Genomic DNA, 21446 nt, shown 5'->3' on the forward strand with positions numbered 1-21446 from the left:
ACATTTATCTGGCGCACTATGCTAAGCATTTACTTTTGAGTTTGTATCTAAATCTCTGACATGATTCAGATGAAACCCCAAGGGATCCATTTATTATAATGAGGCAGCAGAGTTACTCTGGCCTCCATCTAGCCTCTGTTGAGCACTGTCATTCTTTTCAGAAGGGCACAAAACTGTGGCCGACAGCATTGTTATGCACTCCTAAAATGACGAACACCGCCGGATCACAGGTCAGACGACATTTACAGTGCCTCCATCTGCCATATTATAGGGAATTGTTTTTTGCCTCTGTTTTTTTTTATTGTTTTCACTGAATGGGTAACTAATGGGACAGTTTTATAGAGCAGGTTCTTACGGACAGAGTGATACCAAATATGTGTACTTTTTATTTATTTATTTTTTTACATAAATGCATTTATTGGAATAATATTTGTTTCTTTTTTTGTTCTTTATTTTGGAATTTTTTTAAATATTTTTACACTTTTTAAAGCTTGTTTACATTGTCCCATGATAGGACATCACTGTATTGTGACAGATCGCTTATCTAATAGTTTGCAATGCTTCTGCACTTGCCGACAAGTCACCTTCCCTGCAGGACCCCACAGCCATTTTGTAGCAGCGGGCCTCCTTGAAGAACATCAGAACAATGCGATCACATTGCGATGTTCTGATGGGAGCAAATAGGAAGCCCTCTTTGCGCGATGCTCCTTGATGTTGCTGTTACTATTGACAGCGGCATCAGAGGGGTTAAACGACCGTGATCAGTGCTAGCACCAATCTTGGATGTTGCTGCAGGGAGTCAGCTGTCACATAGAGCTGACACCCCACACAATCGTCACGGCACTCAGCGTGAGGCCGCACGATCAATGCACCATACATACTGGTGCATCTCACAAAATTAGGATATCATCAAAAAGTTAATTTATTTCTGTTCTTCTATACAAAAAGTGAAACACATATATTACAAACAGAGTAACAGAGTAACATAGTAACATAGTAACATAGTTAGTAAGGCCGAAAAAAGACATTTGTCCATCCAGTTCAGCCTATATTCCATCATAATAAATCCCCAGATCTACGTCCTTCTACAGAACCTAATAATTGTATGATACAATATTGTTCTGCTCCAGGAAGACATCCAGGCCTCTCTTGAACCCCTCGACTGAGTTCGCCATCACCACCTCCTCAGGCAAGCAATTCCAGATTCTCACTGCCCTAACAGTAAAGAATCCTCTTCTATGTTGGTGGAAAAACCTTCTCTCCTCCAGACGCAAAGAATGCCCCCTTGTGCCCGTCACCTTCCTTGGTATAAACAGATCCTCAGTGAGATATTTGTATTGTCCCCTTATATACTTATACATGGTTATTAGATCGCCCCTCAGTCGTCTTTTTTCTAGACTAAATAATCCTAATTTCGCTAATCTATCTGGCTATTGTAGTTCTCCCATCCCCTTTATTAATTTTGTTGCCCTCCTTTGTACTCTCTCTAGTTCCATTATATCCTTCCTGAGCACCGGTGCCCAAAACTGGACACAGTACTCCATGTGCGGTCTAACTAGGGATTTGTACAGAGGCAGTATAATGTGTTGTGAATTCTGTGGCAGAGCTCCCTCCTGTGGTCACAAGTGGTACTTCGCCTGATTCTCTCTGTGAGCTTCCGTTGGTGGAGGAAAGTGGTACTGCGGCCTCTGAGTTTCCTTCCTCAGGTGATGTGGTGAAGTCGTTAGGTGCTGCTCTATTTAACTCCACCTAGTGCTTTGATCCTGGCCTCCAGTCAATGTTCTAGTATTGGACCTGTTTCCTCCTGGATCGTTCCTGTGGCCTGCTGCTCTGCATAGCTAAGTTCGCTTTGCTATTTTGTTTGCTGTTTTTTTCTGTCCAGCTTGTCAATTTGTTTTTTCCTGCTTGCTGGAAGCTCTGGGACGCAGAGGGTGTACCTCCGTGCCGTTAGTTCGGTATGGAGGGTCTTTTTGCCCCCTTTGCGTGGTTTTTGTAGGGTTTTGTGTTGACCGCAAAGTTACCTTTCCTATCCTCGCTCTGTTCAGAAAGTCGGGCCTCCCTTTGCTAAATCTATTTCATCTCTACGTTTGTCTTTTCATCTTAACTCACAGTCATTATATGTGGGGGCTGCCTTTTCCTTTGGGGTATTTCTCTGAGGCAAGGTAGGCTTATTTTCTATCTTCAGGCTAGCTAGTTTCTCAGGCTGTGCCGAGTTGCATAGGGAGCGTTAGGCGCAATCCACGGCTGCCTCTAGTGTGGTTGGAGAGGATTAGGGATTGCGGTCAGCAGAGTTCCCACGTCTCAGAGCTCATTCTATGTTTTTGGGTTATTGTCAGGTCACTGTATGTGCTCTGACCTCTATGTCCATTGTGGTACTGAATTACCTTATCATAACAGTACTGGAGGCACAAAGTACTAATGATTCTCAATAGAGGGAAAAAAGAAGTTCTGAGACCATTTTTTTTTCTCTGCACTGTGTTTTGCCTTTTTTTCCCCTAGACATTTGGGTGGTTCAGGACACAGGTGTAGCGATGGACATTAAAGGTCTGTCTTCATGTGTGGATCAGCTCACGGCAAGAGTACAAAATATTCAAGACTTTGTGGTTCAGAATTCTATGTTAGAACAGCTGGCCTCGAGACGCCAAGAAACAACCCAAAGATTTCATCCAAATCCACCATATACAATATATTATATCTAGGCTTAAGTCAGACATCCAAACTAATTCAGATTGGCTCTGGCTGGAACTTCTTCTTAAACTCAACCCTACACCCCCCAAATTAATTTCTAAACTATATCATAATTTAATCTCCCCTAAATCTCACTTTAAGCCCCTATACATCTCCTCCTGGGAGTCCGAGTTGAACATATCTCTTTCTGACAGAGAAATAACGCAGATCTTAGTGCACTCACATGGGTTCTCAAGATGTGTCTTGCTCCAGGAGAATGCTTTTAAAGTCCTCTCCAGATGGTACAGAACTCCTGAGTCACTCTACCACTTTGGCCTCTCGGACTCCCCGCTGTGCTGGAGATGTATGAAGACTAGAGCCTCTTTGGCGCACATCTTTTGGTCATGCCCAATTATCGCTAAATTTTGGGAAGAGGTTTTTGACCGACTCCGCCAGATGAAACTAATAACGCAGAGTTTGACACCTCAAGAGGTTCTACTATCCCTCCCCACGAAGTCCTACAAACCTAAGAAGCATGACCTACTCCCCCTTCTAATAGCTGCTGCCAAGCACTTGATCGCCTTACACTGGAGACAAACGTCCCCCCCTCATATTAATGAATGGCTTAAAAAAGCACAAGATATCTTCAGGATGGAGGAGTTGACCAGCTGGGACTCCCACACGCACGATAAATTCTTTCGTATATGGTTGCCCTGGCAGTTAGTATCTCAAACTACCCCCTAGGCCCTCACTCACTATTCTCTTTTCACAACATATGGTTTTACTAACTTGGTTCTCCTGGGGCTCTTTTACTGCACTGTGATGGATCCGGATACAGCTCAACTTCCTAATTGATTGTATCATGCTCGATATTCGAATTGTTTTCTGCCTCCTAATTGGTCAAAATTTTCTGTTCTGCTCCCCGTATGTATATGGTCTCATTCCAATGGGGTATTTTTGAACAAGGAGTTCTGCTATGACCGCTTCTCCCCTCCCCTTACCTTGAGTCCATCCCCCCCCCCCCGGTACATCCCCCTCCTCCTCTCCCCTTCCTTCTTATATTTTATTTTTCTTTTATTGTCTTATTGTTATTGTTGGTGTTAATTTTCTGAATGACATCTTCTTGTGATTCAGGTTGCGGAGTACATAGTCTTTTAATTGGTTTGCACATCAGTACTGCAACTATCAGTACAGTAGATACTTCCGGCTATTAACCCGCAAGGAAGGCTTCGGCCGGAATGCGACAGTATTGTTCATTTTAAAAATGTACCCACCTTCATCTGATTCATGTAACCTGTGTGACTGTTTACTTGTTTATTTGTATTGAAAAGTTTGAAAATTAAAAAAAAAAAAAAAAAAGAATTCTATGTTAGAACCGAGAATTCCTATTCCTGATTTGTTTTTTGGAGATAGAACTAAGTTTCTGAGTTTCAAAAATAATTGTAAACTATTTCTGGCTTTGAAACCTCGCTCCTCTGGTGATCCAGTTCAACAAGTTAGGATCATTATATCTTTTTTACGTGGCGACCCTCAGGACTGGGCATTTTCTCTTGCGTCAGGAGATCCTGCATTAAGTAATATCGATGCGTTTTTCCTGGCGCTCGGATTGCTGTACGATGAACCTAATTCAGTGGATCAGGCAGAGAAAAATTTGCTGGCTCTGTGTCAGTGTCAGGATGAGATAGAGGTATATTGTCAGAAATTTAGAAAGTGGTCCGTACTCACTCAATGGAATGAAGGTGCGCTCGCAGCTATTTTCAGAAAAGGTCTCTCTGAAGCCCTTAAGGATGTCATGGTGGGATTTCCTATGCCTGCTGGTCTGAATGAGTCTATGACTTTGGCCATTCAGATCGGTCGACGCTTGCGTGAGCGTAAATCTGTGCACCATTTGGCGGTATTACCTGAGCTTAAACCTGAGCCTATGCAGTGCGATAGGACTTTGACCAGATTTGAACGGCAAGAACACAGACGTCTGAATGGGCTGTGTTTCTACTGTGGTGATTCCACTCATGCTATCTCTGATTGTCCTAAGCGCACTAAGCGGTTCGCTAGGTCTGCCACCATTGGTACGGTACAGTCAAAATTTCTTCTGTCTGTTACCTTGATCTGCTCTTTGTCATCGTATTCTGTCATGGCATTTGTGGATTCAGGCGCTGCCCTGAATTTGATGGACTTGGAGTATGCTAGGCGTTGTGGGTTTTTCTTGGAGCCCTTGCAGTGTCCTATTCCATTGAGAGGAATTGATGCTATGCCTTTGGCCAAGAATAAGCCTCAGTACTGGACCCAGCTGACCATGTGCATGGCTCCTGCACATCAGGAGGTTATTCGCTTTCTTGTGTTGCATAATCTGCATGATGTGGTCGTGTTGGGGTTGCCATGGCTACAAGTCCATAATCCAGTATTAGATTGGAAATCCATGTCTGTGTCCAGCTGGGGTTGTCAGGGGGTACATGGTGATGTCCCATTTCTGACTATTTCGTCATCCACCCCTTCTGAGGTTCCAGAGTTCTTGTCTGATTACCGGGATATATTTGATGAGCCCAAGTCCGATACCCTACCTCCGCATAGGGATTGTGATTGTGCTATCGATTTGATTCCTGGTAGTAAATTCCCCAAAAGTCGACTGTTTAATTTATCTGTACCTGAGCACGCCGCTATGCGGAGTTATGTGAAGGAGTCCTTGGAGAAGGGGCATATTCGCCCGTCATCGTCGCCATTAGGAGCAGGGTTCTTTTTTGTAGCCAAGAAGGATGGTTCACTGAGACCTTGTATAGATTACCGACTTCTAAATAAGATCACGGTTAAATTTCAGTACCCCTTGCCGTTGTTATCTGATTTGTTTGCTCGGATTAAGGGGGCTAGTTGGTTCACCAAGATAGATCTTCGTGGTGCGTATAATCTTGTGCGTATTAAGCGAGGCGATGAATGGAAAACTGCATTTAATACGCCCGAGGGCCATTTTGAGTATCTAGTAATGCCATTCGGACTTGCCAATGCTCCATCAGTGTTTCAGTCCTTTATGCATGACATCTTCCGAGAGTAACTGGATAAATTCCTGATTGTGTACTTGGATGACATTTTGATCTTCTCGGATGATTGGGAGTCTCATGTGAAGCAGGTCAGAATGGTGTTTCAGGTCCTGCGTGCTAATTTTTTGTTTGTGAAAGGATCAAAGTGTCTCTTTGGTGTTCAGAAGGTTTCATTTTTGGGGTTCATCTTTTCCCCTTCTACTATCGAGATGGACCCTGTTAAGGTCAAAGCCATCCATGATTGGACTCAGCCGACATCTCTGAAAAGTCTGCAAAAGCTCCTGGGCTTTGCTAATTCTTATCGTCGCTTCATCTGCAATTTTTCTAGTATTGCTAAACCATTGACCAATTTGACCAAGAAGGGTGCTGATGTGGTCAATTGGTCTTCTGCTGCTGTGGAAGCTTTTCAAGAGTTGAAGCGTCGTTTTTCTTCTGCCCCTGTGTTGTGTCAACCAGATGTTTCGCTTCCGTTCCAGGTCGAGGTTGATGCTTCTGAGATTGGAGCAGGGGCTGTTTTGTCGCAGAGAAGTTCTGATTGCTCGGTGATGAAACCATGCGCCTTCTTTTCCAAGAAGTTTTCGCCTGCTGAGCGAAATTATGATGTGGGCAATCGAGAGTTGCTGGCCATGAAGTGGGCATTCGAGGAGTGGCGTCATTGGCTTGAAGGAGCTAAGCATCGCGTGGTGGTCTTGACTGATCATAAGAACTTGACTTATCTCGAGTCTGCCAAGCGGTTGAATCCTAGACAGGCTCGTTGGTCGCTGTTTTTTGCCCGTTTTGACTTTGTGATTTCGTACCTTCCGGGCTCTAAAAATGTGAAGGCGGATGCTCTGTCTAGGAGTTTTGTGCCCGACTCTCTAATAACTCGCTAATAAACCTGATCGTTGCCCAGCGGAGAAACTGTTTGTCCCTGATAGGTGGACGAATAAAGTTATCTCTGAGGTTCATTGTTCGGTGTTGGCTGGTCATCCTGGAATCTTTGGTACCAGAGAGTTAGTGGCTAGATCCTTTTGGTGGCCATCTCTGTCGCGGGATGTGCGTACTTTTGTGCAGTCCTGTGGGATTTGTGCTCGGGCTAAGCCCTGCTGTTCTCGTGCCAGTAGGTTGCTTTTGCCCTTGCCGGTCCCGAAGAGGCCTTGGACACATATCTCTATGGATTTTATTTCAGATCTTCCCGTCTCTCAAAAGATGTCAGTCATTTGGGTGGTCTGTGATCGCTTCTCTAAGATGGTCCATTTGGTACCCTTGTCTAAATTACCTTCCTCCTCTGATTTGGTGCAATTGTTCTTTCAGCATGTGGTTCGTTTACATGGCATTCCAGAGAATATCGTTTCTGACAAAGGTTCCCAGTTTGTTTCGAGGTTTTGGCGAGCCTTTTGTGGTAGGATGGGCATTGACTTGTCTTTTTCCTCGGCTTTCCATCCTCAGACTATATATAGCGTCTGGATAAAAATTAACCTTTATTCGGTATAATCTAAAAAGCCAATAAGGCCCATAAACCAAAAAAACCCCCAAAAAAAACACTAAGGGGGGAACATACAGGACAAATGGAAACCTTATGTGCTGAGTGCCCTATTACCTACACAGAAAGGGAAAAACAAGACAAGACTAACAACAGGTAACAGATACTAAATCGCACTGGCTATGTGCAAAAAATCACTGCCAATCCTCCATAGTTGCCCTAAGATCACGGGAGTAGTGGTCTCCCTAGAATCACTAAAATATGGGCTAACAATGGTATGTCAAGGTGTAAGTATAGGACTACAGATATACCCAAAATAGATCTATACAACCTTATATGTTTATACCAAAAATGATATTTACTTAGTAGCCTTTTTCACCTATCATGAAAACAAAAAAGGTGATATACTGTGTGTCCAAAGTATTACCAAAATCTTATCACCTATAAATGCTAAACACTTATGGATACTAAATATAGGATTGGCGTCAGTGCAATAAAGAAATCTTGACTAAAACATTCCCAGATGCCACAGTGACTCAATCATAATTACCCAACCTATTGTACCGGGATACCTATAACTCATTACGCATTATATGAGTGTACCCTGCTGGGTTGAACTGTGGCTGACTACAGGGTTAATGATGGTGAGTAATTAGGTCTGGAGCGCTGCGATGCATACAACTCAATGAACAGAAAAACCAAATGTTTGGGTGGATCTCACCGCTTGTATGATTCTGCCATCGCCAGCCCTTCCCCCCTCTCCGTTCACCTCATACCGACCCGTTTTTTTACCAAGGATTCATCAGGGGAGAAATGCTGCTGCCATTGCAGGTCTCTCCCTTCCGTGTAATTTATAAATTCGGCTCGGTGCCGCGCTAGACTTGGCTCCGCCCACCGGCGTGTGACGCGCCCACCGGGCTTGCCTCCGCATTTCCGGGTCATTGGAGGTTTTCCCCTGCTAGATGACGCGCTGGAAATCCCCACTTGGCGGCGCATGCGCACCCCCATAGCAGGGACCATTACGTCATTACATGTGTAAGCAGGCTCCTGCCGGACTTTCAGCAAGAAGATGAATGGGACACAGATGCGTGCATTCACGCTATCCTGTTCCCTTGAAGTGCCCATACATACTCACAAGACAGGTGCAATACAACCTAATTATGTCATGCAGATGGTGGACACTCCAAAACAGGAAAAATCAATTAGATCCTTAAACCTGTTCACCTATTGGCATGATTCAGAGATATCTCAGTCTATATTGTGACAAAGTGTCACGGAGGTCCAGGTAGGTACATCCCTAAGAGAGATCAATATATGATAATGCCGCAGGGGAGCAAACAAGGACGAGAGGGACAAAAAGGGCATACTTAGATGTTGATATAGATATTATTAATAAAGATTTTTAAAGACGTACTGAGGTAGAATTTCCATGTCTGGGTCACCACCCCTACACCTCCCGCAGAAAAACGTGGGAAACAGTGCCCCTACGCATGCCCTGTCATAATAGCCTACACTCCTTTCCCTACCTATCGTGGAGGTTGGCACCCTAAGAGAGACCTGCGCATATGGCGCCCCCACTCGACGTCGACTGTCCCAGAGTATCTTTCCCTATAAGACCCTTATTCCTCCATAGGACAGCTGGAAAAGAGGGGAGAGTAAGTGGATATGTTTTAGATTGCTTTTGGATGTATCATAGGTGCGAAGATGGATTATCCCTATGCTTGTATCTCTACCTATCGCGGGGGTTGGCACCCTAGAACCTTCGCAAATGGCGCCCCCACTCCTCGACGGCTAGCCCTCATACATGACCCTACCAAAAATAACAAAATTGCTGCTGTGTAGGGTGTTAGGCTGGCGGTAGAATAGCCATAGGTTACAAGAAGCAATTATATGATAATGTCTCATTCAGCCCTAATGGCTGTACAGTTCTCAACATGAAAATCCACCTCGTCTCCTTTTGAAGTATGAATTTGTCCCAATCGCCTCCCCTTTGTGGAGGCACTATCTTGTCAATCCCCATGAAGTGGATTTTTTTTTTTTTTTGGGGGGGTTACCTTGATGGAAAGCATTCATGTGGGATGCCACAGGGGTCTCACGCTTGTTAACAATGTCACGGAGGTGTTCACCAACCCTCTTGCGAAATTCCCTTTTTGTCTTCCCCACATATTCAAGGCCACATTCACACGTGGCCTTGTAAATGACCCCTTTGGTACGGCAATTGATGAAATGTCGAATGGTATACATAGTGCCTGTGACATTGCCCACAAAATTTTTTGCGGGTCTGATAGAGGCACAGCTTTTACAGTTGCCGCATCTGTAGCAGCCCTTCATCTAATTTGTTGTTAAACTTGAGCCGCTACCTGGGTCGAAATGGCTGTGGACCAATCTGTCACGAAGGGACTTACCCCTTCTATAAGTGATCTGAGGTACAGGTGAGACATGTTTTTTATGTCTCTAGGCATATGTAAAATCGGCCAGTGTCTTTCAAAAATTTCTCTAATCTGATTTGCTTCGTTAGAGCATCTGGTGATAAAACGTATGGTACTGTCTTCATCAGACTTAGGTTTAGGTGTCAACAAATCTTTCCTTTCCTTTCTCAATGATTCTTTATAAGCTCTATTCAGTACACCTTCTGGATACCCTCTTTCCAGGAACCGATTTTTTAGGTCTCTGGCCTGTTTTTGGAACGTGTCATTGTTTGAGCAGTTTCTACGTACTCTAAAATATTGCCCCTTTGGGATGCCCCTCTTCAGAGGAGCAGGGTGACTACTTTCCCACCTGAGGAGAGAGTTCGTGGCCATATCCTTTCTGTGTGTTCTTGTGATCAATTCACCATTGGGACACCTATCAATACGTATGTCCAAGAATGCCAAACTCATGGTACTTGCTTCATGAGTGAAGCGAAGACCCAAGTCATTGGTGTTTAGGCCTTCCACAAAAATTGCAAACTCAGTGGCATCTCCTTTCCATATTACAAACACATCATCGATGTATCTTAGCCACAGAACTATCCTCTCCTCAGGATGGGTCATGGTATCCCCGAAGACCACCGTTTCCTCCCACCAGCCCAGGAGCAAATTTGCGTACGAAGGCGCACAAGGGCTACCCATCGCGGTGCCCCTGAGCTGGTGGAAGTACTTGCAGTCGAACAAAAAAACATTCCGGGTTAGACAAAATTCCAATGCCTTCATGATAAATTTATTATGTCTGTCATATTGTGTACCTCTCGTGCACAGATAATGGTCCACTGCCCTTAGTCCTTTGTCATGAGGGATCGACGAGTACAGTGCCTCCACATCAATGCTGCCCAGAATCATGTCTGGGTCAAGATAGATACCTTCCAATTTAAGCAATAAATCAGTGGTGTCCCGTACATGAGAATTCAAAGCTCCCACAAATGGCTTTAGAATCTTGTCCACATATACTCCAAGATTTTCAGTCTGACTATTATTGCCTGAAACAATCGGACGTCCCTTCAAGGGGTTTGTCCCTTTGTGGATCTTAGGAAGACAATAGAACGTTGGTATTACAGGGTGCTTCGGCAACAGAAAATCCCTCTCGTCCTTGCTTATTACTCCTTCCCCAAAGCCCTCTTCAATGATAGATTTCAGTTCCCCTTGAAATTGCTTAAGGGGGCTATGTGGTAGTGTTTTGTACTCTTCCTTCTCCTTCAATAATGAAAGACACAGATTATGATAATCTTTTGTATCCATCACTACCACATTGCCCCCTTTATCAGAAGGCTTAATGGTGATACTTTTGTTCTTTTCCAAGTCGCATAAGCAATTCATTTCACTCCTAGATAGGTTATAAGATTTCTTACTTTTTGTGTCTGGTAACCTCATAAGATCCTCTGTGACCAGATTCAAAAAAATGTCGATGGAGCTTAAATCTCCCATGGGTGGAGGCATACTCGAGCTTTTATTTTTTAGTTTTGTAAAAGGCCCCAAGCCTTCAGTGTTTGGCTCTATATCCCCCAGGTGGAACAACAAACGCACATCTTGTAGTAAATCCTCCGCAATACCCAAATCTGCACATTGTTTCCTTTCTTCTTTTAGAAAGAAATTTTTCCATTTGAGGCGTCTCACGAATAAATTAACATCTTTAATTACTTCAAATGTGTCAGTGTCTGAACTAGGTACAAAAGAAAGACCCTTACTCAATAGTGCTACTTCAGTCTCTGATAGTGTCTTTGAGGAAAGATTTATAACTTGCATATTTATGTTGGGGGGTTGGTCCGGCTCCTGAGGGGGTAACTCAGGTCTAAAAAATTACTCCTAACCGGGGATTTTTTGCCTCCACGTCCCCAGTTACCTCCTCTTCCCCTGTTTTTGCCTTTTCCTCTCTGTCCACTAGATCTCCCTTCACCATCAGAAATCTCCGCCTCTGATGATGAAATATCAGTCTCTGTCTTACGGGGAAATTTACTGGCGGAAAACGAATAAGCTCTATTGTCCTTGAACTCTTGAAGGTCTCTTATGAAGAATTTGTGTTTTTTATCCTTCAAATGGTATTGAAACCTTTCTACCGAATTCTGTAATTGGATCTCTTTTTTGGTAAATTCAGGCTCAGAGGAAAACTTTTTTGTTATGTCAATGTGCTCTTTTAAAGAATCATTCAGGATATTTAGATTTTGTTTTTCTTCTTCCAACAAAAGTCCCATCAACCTATGGGAGCTTGCTGTGGCTTCTCTCTCCCATTTAGCCAGTAAACTGGGATTTTTATAACAATAGCCTGGTGCCAGGGTAATCCTCAGATGTCTAGGGACAATACCAGATTTAATATAATTGTCAAGGCTCTGCACCTCCCACCACGAGGTTATTTGGTCTTTATATACCCTGGTTAGCTCTTTAAATGCAGCATTAAATGAGGGGACGTATTTTTTCTGGGTATAAGATCTCTCAGAAAATACCTCCCTGGCCTCCGTAACCCATTGGTTTGTGTCAATTCCTGTGCTGAGAAACCCTGCCATGCCAATGTAAAGTATATAATAAGCGTGGTGTGTTATCCAAATAGAATTTGATACCATATATAGCGTCTGGATAAAAATTAACCTTTATTCGGTATAATCTAAAAAGCCAATAAGCCCCATAAACCAAAAAAACCAAAAAAAAAACACTAAGGGGGGAACATACAGGACAAATGGAAACCTTATGTGCTGAGTGCCCTATTACCTACACAGAAAGGGAAAAACAAGACAAGACTAACAACAGGTAACAGATACTAAATCGCACTGGCTATGTGCAAAAAATCACTGCCAATCCTCCATAGTTGCCCTAAGATCACGGGAGTAGTGGTCTCCCTAGAATCACTAAAATATGGGCTAACAATGGTATGTCAAGGTGTAAGTATAGGACTACAGATATACCCAAAATAGATCTATACAACCTTATATGTTTATACCAAAAATTATATTTACTTAGTAGCCTTTTTCACCTATCATGAAAACAAAAAAGGTGATATACTGTGTGTCCAAAGTATTACCAAAATCTTATCACCTATAAATGCTAAACACTTATGGATACTAAATATAGGATTGGCGTCAGTGCAATAAAGAAATCTTGACTAAAACATTCCCAGATGCCACAGTGACTCAATCATAATTACCCAACCTATTGTACCGGGATACCTATAACTCATTACGCATTATATGAGTGTACCCTGCTGGGTTGAACTGTGGCTGACTACAGGGTTAATGATGGTGAGTAATTAGGTCCGGAGCGCTACGATGCAAGTACTTCCACCAGCTCAGGGGCACCGCGATGGGTAGCCCTTGTGCGCCTTCGTACGCAAATTTGCTCCTGGGCTGGTGGGAGGAAACGGTGGTCTTCGGGGATACCATGACCCATCCTGAGGAGAGGATAGTTCTGTGGCTAAGATACATCGATGATGTGTTTGTAATATGGAAAGGAGATGCCACTGAGTTTGCAATTTTTGTGGAAGGCCTAAACACCAATGACTTGGGTCTTCGCTTCACTCATGAAGCAAGTACCACGAGTTTGGCATTCTTGGACATACGTATTGATAGGTGTCCCAATGGTGAATTGATCACAAGAACACACAGAAAGGATACGGCCATGAACTCTCTCCTCAGGTGGGAAAGTAGTCACCCTGCTCCTCTGAAGAGGGGCATCCCAAAGGGGCAATATTTTAGAGTACGTAGAAACTGCTCAAACAATGACACGTTCCAAAAACAGGCCAGAGACCTAAAAAATCGGTTCCTGGAAAGAGGGTATCCAGAAGGTGTACTGAATAGAGCTTATAAAGAATCATTGAGAAAGGAAAGGAAAGATTTGTTGACACCTAAACCTAAGTCTGATGAAGAGAGTACCATACGTTTTATCACCAGATACTCTAACGAAGCAAATCAGATTAGAGAAATTTTTGAAAGACACTGGCCGATTTTACATATGGATAGAGACATAAAAAAATATGTCTCACCTGTACCTCAGATCACTTATAGAAGGGGTAAGTCCCTTCGTGACAGATTGGTCCACAGCCATTTCGACCCAGGTAGCGGCGCAGGTTTAACAACAAATCAGATGAAGGGCTGCTACAGATGCGGCAACTGTAAAAGCTGTGCCTCTATCAGACCCGCAAAAAATTTTGTGGGCAATGTCACAGGCACTATGTATACCATTTGACATTTCATCAATTGCCGTACCAAAGGGGTCATTTACAAGGCCACGTGTGAATGTGGCCTTGAATATGTGGGGAAGACAAAAAGGGAATTTCGCAAGAGGGTTGGTGAACACCTCCGTGACATTGTTAACAAGCGTGAGACCCCTGTGGCATCCCACATGAATGCTTTCTATCAAGGTAACCCCCAAAAAAAAAAAAAATCCACTTCATGGGGATTGACAAGATAGTGCCTCCACAAAGGGGAGGCGATTGGGACAAATTCATACTTCAAAAGGAGACGAGGTGGATTTTCATGTTGAGAACTGTACAGCCATTAGGGCTGAATGAGACATTATCATATAATTGCTTCTTGTAACCTATGGCTATTCTACCCCCAGCCTAACACCCTACACTGCAGCAATTTTGTTATTTTTGGTAGGGTCATGTATGAGGGCTAGCCGTCGAGGAGTGGGGGCACCATTTGCGAAGGTTCTAGGGTGCCAACCCCCGCGATAGGTAGAGATACAAGCATAGGGATAATCCATCTTCGCAACTATGATACATCCAAAAGCAATCTAAAACATATCCACTTACTCTCCCCTCTTTTCCAGCTGTCCTATGGAGGAATAAGGGTCTTATAGGGAAAGATACTCTGGGACAGTCGACGTCGAGTGGGGGCGCCATATGCGCAGGTCTCTCTTAGGGTGCCAACCTCCGCGATAGGTAGGGAAAGGAGTGTAGGCTATTATGACAGGGCATGCGTAGGGGCACTGTTTCCCACGTTTTTCTGCGGGAGGTGTAGGGGTGGTGACCCAGACATGGAAATTCTACCTCAGTACGTCTTTAAAAATCTTTATTAATAATATCTATATCAACATCTAAGTATGCCCTTTTTGTCCCTCTCGTCCTTGTTTGCTCCCCTGCGGCATTATCATATATTGATCTCTCTTAGGGATGTACCTACCTGGACCTCCGTGACACTTTGTCACAATATAGACTGAGATATCTCTGAATCATGCCAATAGGTGAACAGGTTTAAGGATCTAATTGATTTTTCCTGTTTTGGAGTGTCCACCATCTGCATGACATAATTAGGTTGTATTGCACCTGTCTTGTGAGTATGTATGGGCACTTCAAGGGAACAGGATAGCGTGAATGCACGCATCTGTGTCCCATTCATCTTCTTGCTGAAAGTCCGGCAGGAGCCTGCTTACACATGTAATGACGTAATGGTCCCTGCTATGGGGGTGCGCATGCGCCGCCAAGTGGGGATTTCCAGTGCGTCATCTAGCAGGGGAAAACCTCCAATGACCCGGAAATGCGGAGGCAAGCCCGGTGGGCGCGTCACACGCCGGTGGGCGGAGCCAAGTCTAGCGCGGCACCGAGCCGAATTTATAAATTACACGGAAGGGAGAGACCTGCAATGGCAGCAGCATTTCTCCCCTGATGAATCCTTGGTGAAGAAACGCGTCGGGAGACGCCGCTTTGCAGTACTACATTCCTACATCAGGGTCCGGTATGAGGTGAACGGAGAGAGGGGAAGGGCTGGCGATGGCAGAATCATACAAGCGGTGAGATCCACCCAAACATTTGGTTTTTCTGTTCATTGAGTTGTATGCATCGCAGCGCTCCGGACCTAATTACTCACCATCATTAACCCTGTAGTCAGCCACAGTTCAACCCAGCAGGGTACACTCATATAATGCGTAATGAGTTATAGGTATCCCGGTACAATAGGTTGGGTAATTATGATTGAGTCACTGTGGCATCTGGGAATGTTTTAGTCAAGATTTACATAGTAACATAGTAACATAGTTAGTAAGGCCGAAAAAAGACATTTGTCCATCCAGTTCAGCCTATATTCTATCATAATAAATACCCAGATCTACGTCCTTCTACAGAACCTAATAATTGTATGATACAATTTTGTTCTGCTCCAGGAAGACATCCAGGCCTCTCTTGAACCCCTCGACTGAGTTCGCCATCACCACCTCCTCAGGCAAGCAATTCCAGATTCTCACTGCCCTAACAGTAAAGAATCCTCTTCTATGTTGGTGGAAAAACCTTCTCTCCTCCAGACGCAAAGAATGCCCCCTTGTGCCCGTCACCTTCCTTGGTATAAACAGATCCTCAGCGAGATATTTGTATTGTCCCCTTATATACTTATACATGGTTATTAGATCGCCCCTCAGTCGTCTTTTTTCTAGACTAAATAATCCTAATTTCGCTAATCTATCTGGGTATTGTAGTTCTCCCATCCCCTTTATTAATTTTGTTGCCCTCCTTTGTACTCTCTCTAGTTCCATTATATCCTTCCTGAGCACCGGTGCCCAAAACTGGACACAGTACTCCATGTGCGGTCTAACTAGGGATTTGTACAGAGGCAGTATAATGCTCTCATCATGTGTATCCAGACCTCTTTTAATGCACCCCATGATCCTGTTTGCCTTGGCAGCTGCTGCCTGGCACTGGCTGCTCCAGGTAAGTTTATCATTAACTAGGATCCCCAAGTCCTTCTCCCTGTCAGATTTACCCAGTGGTTTCCCGTTCAGTGTGTAATGGTGACATTGATTCCTTCTTCCCATGTGTATAACCTTACATTTATCATTGTTAAACCTCATCTGCCACCTTTCAGCCCAAGTTTCCAACTTATCCAGATCCATCTGTAGCAGAATACTATCTTCTCTTGTATTAACTGCTTTACATAGTTTTGTATCATCTGCAAATATCGATATTTTACTGTGTAAACCTTCTACCAGATCATTAATGAATATGTTGAAGAGAACAGGTCCCAATACTGACCCCTGCGGTACCCCACTGGTCACAGCGACCCAGTTAGAGACTATACCATTTATAACCACCCTCTGCTTTCTATCACTAAGCCAGTTACTAACCCATTTACACACATTTTCCCCCAGACCAAGCATTCTCATTTTGTGTACCAACCTCTTGTGCGGCACGGTATCAAACGCTTTGGAAAAATCGAGATATACCACGTCCAATGACTCACCGTGGTCCAGTCTATAGCTTACCTCTTCATAAAAACTGATTAGATTGGTTTGACAGGAGCGATTTCTCATAAACCCATGCTGATATGGAGTTAAACAGTTATTCTCATTGAGATAATCCAGAATAACATCCCTCAGAAACCCTTCAAATATTTTACCAACAATAGAGGTTAGACTTACTGGCCTATAATTTCCAGGTTCACTTTTAGAGCCCTTTTTGAATATTGGCACCACATTTGCTATGCGCCAGTCCTGCGGAACAGACCCTGTCGCTATAGAGTCACTAAAAATAAGAAATAATGGTTTATCTATTACATTACTTAGTTCTCTTAGTACTCGTGGGTGTATGCCATCCGGACCCGGAGATTTATCTATTTTAATCTTATTTAGCCGGTTTCGCACCTCTTCTTGGGTTAGATTGGTGACCCTTAATATAGGGTTTTCATTGTTTCTTGGGATTTCACCTAGCATTTCATTTTCCACCGTGAATACCGTGGAGAAGAAGGTGTTTAATATGTTAGCTTTTTCCTCGTCATCTACAACCATTCTTTCCTCACTATTTTTTAAGGGGCCTACATTTTCAGTTTTTATTCTTTTACTATTGATATAGTTGAAGAACAGTTTGGGATTAGTTTTACTCTCCTTAGCAATGTGCTTCTCTGTTTCCTTTTTGGCAGCTTTAATTAGTTTTTTAGATAAAGTATTTTTCTCCCTATAGTTTTTTAGAGCTTCAATGGTGCCATCCTGCTTTAGTAGTGCAAATGCTTTCTTTTTACTGTTAATTGCCTGTCTTACTTCTTTGTTTAGCCACATTGGGTTTTTCCTATTTCTAGTCCTTTTATTCCCACAAGGTATAAACCGCTTACACTGCCTATTTAGGATGTTCTTAAACATTTCCCATTTATTATCTGTATTCTCATTTCTGAGGATATTGTCCCAGTCTACCAGATTAAGGGCATCTCTAAGCTGTTCAAACTTTGCCTTCCTAAAGTTCAATGTTTTTGTGACTCCCTGACAAGTCCCCCTAGTGAAAGACAGGTGAAACTGCACAATATTGTGGTCGCTATTTCCTAAATGCCCAACCACCTGCAGATTTGTTATTCTGTCAGGTCTATTAGATAGTATTAGGTCTAAAAGTGCTGCTCCTCTGGTTGGATTCTGCACCAATTGTGAAAGATAATTTTTCTTGGTTATTAGCAGAAACCTGTTGCCTTTATGGGTTTCACAGGTTTCTGTTTCCCAGTTAATATCCGGGTAGTTAAAGTCCCCCATAACCAGGACCTCATTATGGGTTGCAGCTTCATCTATCTGCTTTAGAAGTAGACTTTCCATGGTTTCTGTTATATTTGGGGGTTTGTAACAGACCCCAATGAGAATTTTGTTACCATTTTTCCCTCCATGAATTTCAACCCATATGGACTCGACATCCTCATTCCCTTCGCTAATATCCTCCCTTAAAGTGGACTTTAGACAAGACTTTACATAGAGACAAACCCCTCCTCCTCTCCGATTTTTACGATCCTTTCTAAACAGACTGTAACCCTGTAAGTTAACTGCCCAGTCATAGCTTTCATCTAACCATGTCTCGGTTATTCCCACTATGTCAAAGTTACCTGTAGATATTTCTGCTTCTAGTTCTTCCATCTTGTTTGTCAGGCTTCTGGCGTTTGCGAGCATGCAGTTCAGAGGATTTTGTTTTGTTCCAATCTCCTCACTGTGGATTGTTTTAGAAATGTTCTTACCTCCCTTCTGAGTATGTTTTCCTGGGTCGTCTTTGTTCGAGTCTAATGTTTTTCTTCCCGTCCCCTCTTCTTCTAGTTTAACGCCCTCCTGATGAGTGTAGCGAGTCTTCTGGCGAATGTGTGTTTCCCAGGTTTGTTGAGGTGTAGTCCGTCTCTGGCGAGGAGTCCATCATAACAGTAATTCACACCGTGGTCCAGGAATCCAAATCCTTGTTGTCTGCACCATCGTCTTAGCCAGTTGTTTGCATCAAGGATCCTGTTCCATCTCCTGGTGCCATGCCCGTCTACTGGAAGGATAGAAGAAAAAACTACCTGTGCATCCAGTTCCTTTACTTTCTTCCCCAACTCTTCAAAGTCCTTGCAGATTGTCGGTAGGTCCTTCCTTGCCGTGTCATTGGTGCCAACATGTATCAGAAGAAATGGGTGGACGTCCTTGGAGCTGAAGAGCTTTGGTATCCTATCGGTCACATCCTTGATCATCGCACCTGGAAGGCAGCATACTTCTCTTGCAGTTATGTCCGGTCTGCAGATGGCTGCTTCAGTGCCTCTCAGTAGTGAGTCTCCCACCACCACCACTCTTCGTTGCTTCTTGGCTGTACTTTTTGCTGTCACTTGTTGCTGTGTGCCCTTTTCTTTTTTGCTTGCTGGTATTGCTTCATTCTTAGGTGTGCCATCTTCATCCTCTACAAAGATTTGATATCGGTTCTTCAGTTGTGTGGTTGGTGATTTCTCCATGGTCTTCTTGCTTCTTTTGGTCACATGCTTCCACTCATCTGCTTTTGGAGGTTCTCTGACACTTTTTGCACCTTCTGTGACCAGTAGAGATGCTTCTGTTCTGTCTAGAAAGTCTTCATTCTCTTTGATGAGTTTCAAAGTTGCTATTCTTTCTTCCAGACCCCGCACCTTTTCTTCTAAAAGGGCCACTAGTCTACACTTCTGACAGGTGAAATTTAATTCTTCTTCTGGTCGATCTGTGAACATGTAGCACATGCTGCAGCTCACCATGTAGGTTGTCACATCTGCCATGTTGCTCCTAGATCCTGCTGACTTGCTGTGTGTTTTCCTTCTTGTGTAATCTACTCAGCCAAGCTCTCTTGCAATAATGTCCTACAGGCAAAAATACGGCGCGCGGTTTGGTGATGCTTTCGAAGCAGCTGGTCCCGGCTGTACCCAACGATCTTCTAGCTTAGGGAGACTTCGCTTCTCCCAGAAGGCACCTGGAATATGCAAATTAGCCTCCTGAAGCTTGAATCCCTGGTTTGGTGATGCTTTCGAAGCAGCTGGTCCCGGCTGTACCCAACGATCTTCTAGCTTAGGGAGACTTCGCTTCTCCCAGAAGGCACCTGGAATATGCAAATTAGCCTCCTGAAGCTTGAATCCCTGGTTTGGTGATGCTTTCGAAGCAGCTGGTCCCGGCTGTACCCAACGATCTTCTAGCTTAGGGAGACTTCGCTTCTCCCAGAAGGCACCTGGAATATGCAAATTAGCCTCCTGAAGCTTGAATCCCTGGTTTGGTGATGCTTTCGAAGCAGCTGGTCCCGGCTGTACCCAACGATCTTCTAGCTTAGGGAGACTTCGCTTCCCCCAGAAGGCACCTGGAATATGCAAATTAGCCTCCTGAAGCTTGAATCCCTGGTTTGGTGATGCTTTCGAAGCAGCTGGTCCCGGCTGTACCCAACGATCTTCTAGCTTAGGGAGACTTCGCTTCTCCCAGAAGGCACCTGGAATATGCAAATTAGCCTCCTGAAGCTTGAATCCCTGGTTTGGTGATGCTTTCGAAGCAGCTGGTCCCGGCTGTACCCAACGATCTTCTAGCTTAGGGAGACTTCGCTTCTCCCAGAAGGCACCTGGAATATGCAAATTAGCCTCCTGAAGCTTGAATCCCTGGTTTGGTGATGCTTTCGAAGCAGCTGGTCCCGGCTGTACCCAACGATCTTCTAGCTTAGGGAGACTTCGCTTCTCCCAGAAGGCACCTGGAATATGCAAATTAGCCTCCTGAAGCTTGAATCCCTGCAATAATTTCTTTATTGCACTGACGCCAATCCTATATTTAGTATCCATAAGTGTTTAGCATTTATAGGTGATAAGATTTTGGTAATACTTTGGACACACAGTATATCACCTTTTTTGTTTTCATGATAGGTGAAAAAGGCTACTAAGTAAATATCATTTTTGGTATAAACATATAAGGTTGTATAGATCTATTTTGGGTATATCTGTAGTCCTATACTTACACCTTGACATACCATTGTTAGCCCATATTTTAGTGATTCTAGGGAGACCACTACTCCCGTGATCTTAGGGCAACTATGGAGGATTGGCAGTGATTTTTTGCACATAGCCAGTGCGATTTAGTATCTGTTACCTGTTGTTAGTCTTGCCTTGTTTTTCCCTTTCTGTGTAGGTAATAGGGCACTCAGCACATAAGGTTTCCATTTGTCCTGTATGTTCCCCCCTTAGTGTTTTTTTTTTTTTTTTTTTGGTTTATGGGCCTTATTGGCTTTTTAGATTATACCGAATAAAGGTTAATTTTTATCCAGACGCTATATATGGTATCAAATTCTATTTGGATAAAACACCACGCTTATTATATACCATCCTCAGACTAATGGCCAGACCGAACGAACCAATCAGACCTTGGAAACATATCTGAGATGCTTTGTTTCTGCTGATCAGGATGACTGGGTGTCCTTTTTGCCTTTGGCTGAGTTCGCCCTTAATAATCGGGCCAGCTCGGCTACCTTGGTTTCGCCGTTTTTCTGCAACTCTGGGTTCCATCCTCGTTTCTCTTCAGGGCAGGTTGAGTCTTCGGACTGTCCTGGTGTGGATACTGTGGTGGACAGGTTGCAGCAGATTTGGACTTGTGAAGGAACAAATTAAGAAGGATTCTCCATTTTGTGCTTTTCGACTCCATTTT

The sequence above is a fragment of the Ranitomeya imitator genome, chromosome 1, assembly GCF_032444005.1.
Source record: "Ranitomeya imitator isolate aRanImi1 chromosome 1, aRanImi1.pri, whole genome shotgun sequence".
NCBI lineage: Eukaryota > Metazoa > Chordata > Amphibia > Anura > Dendrobatidae > Ranitomeya > Ranitomeya imitator.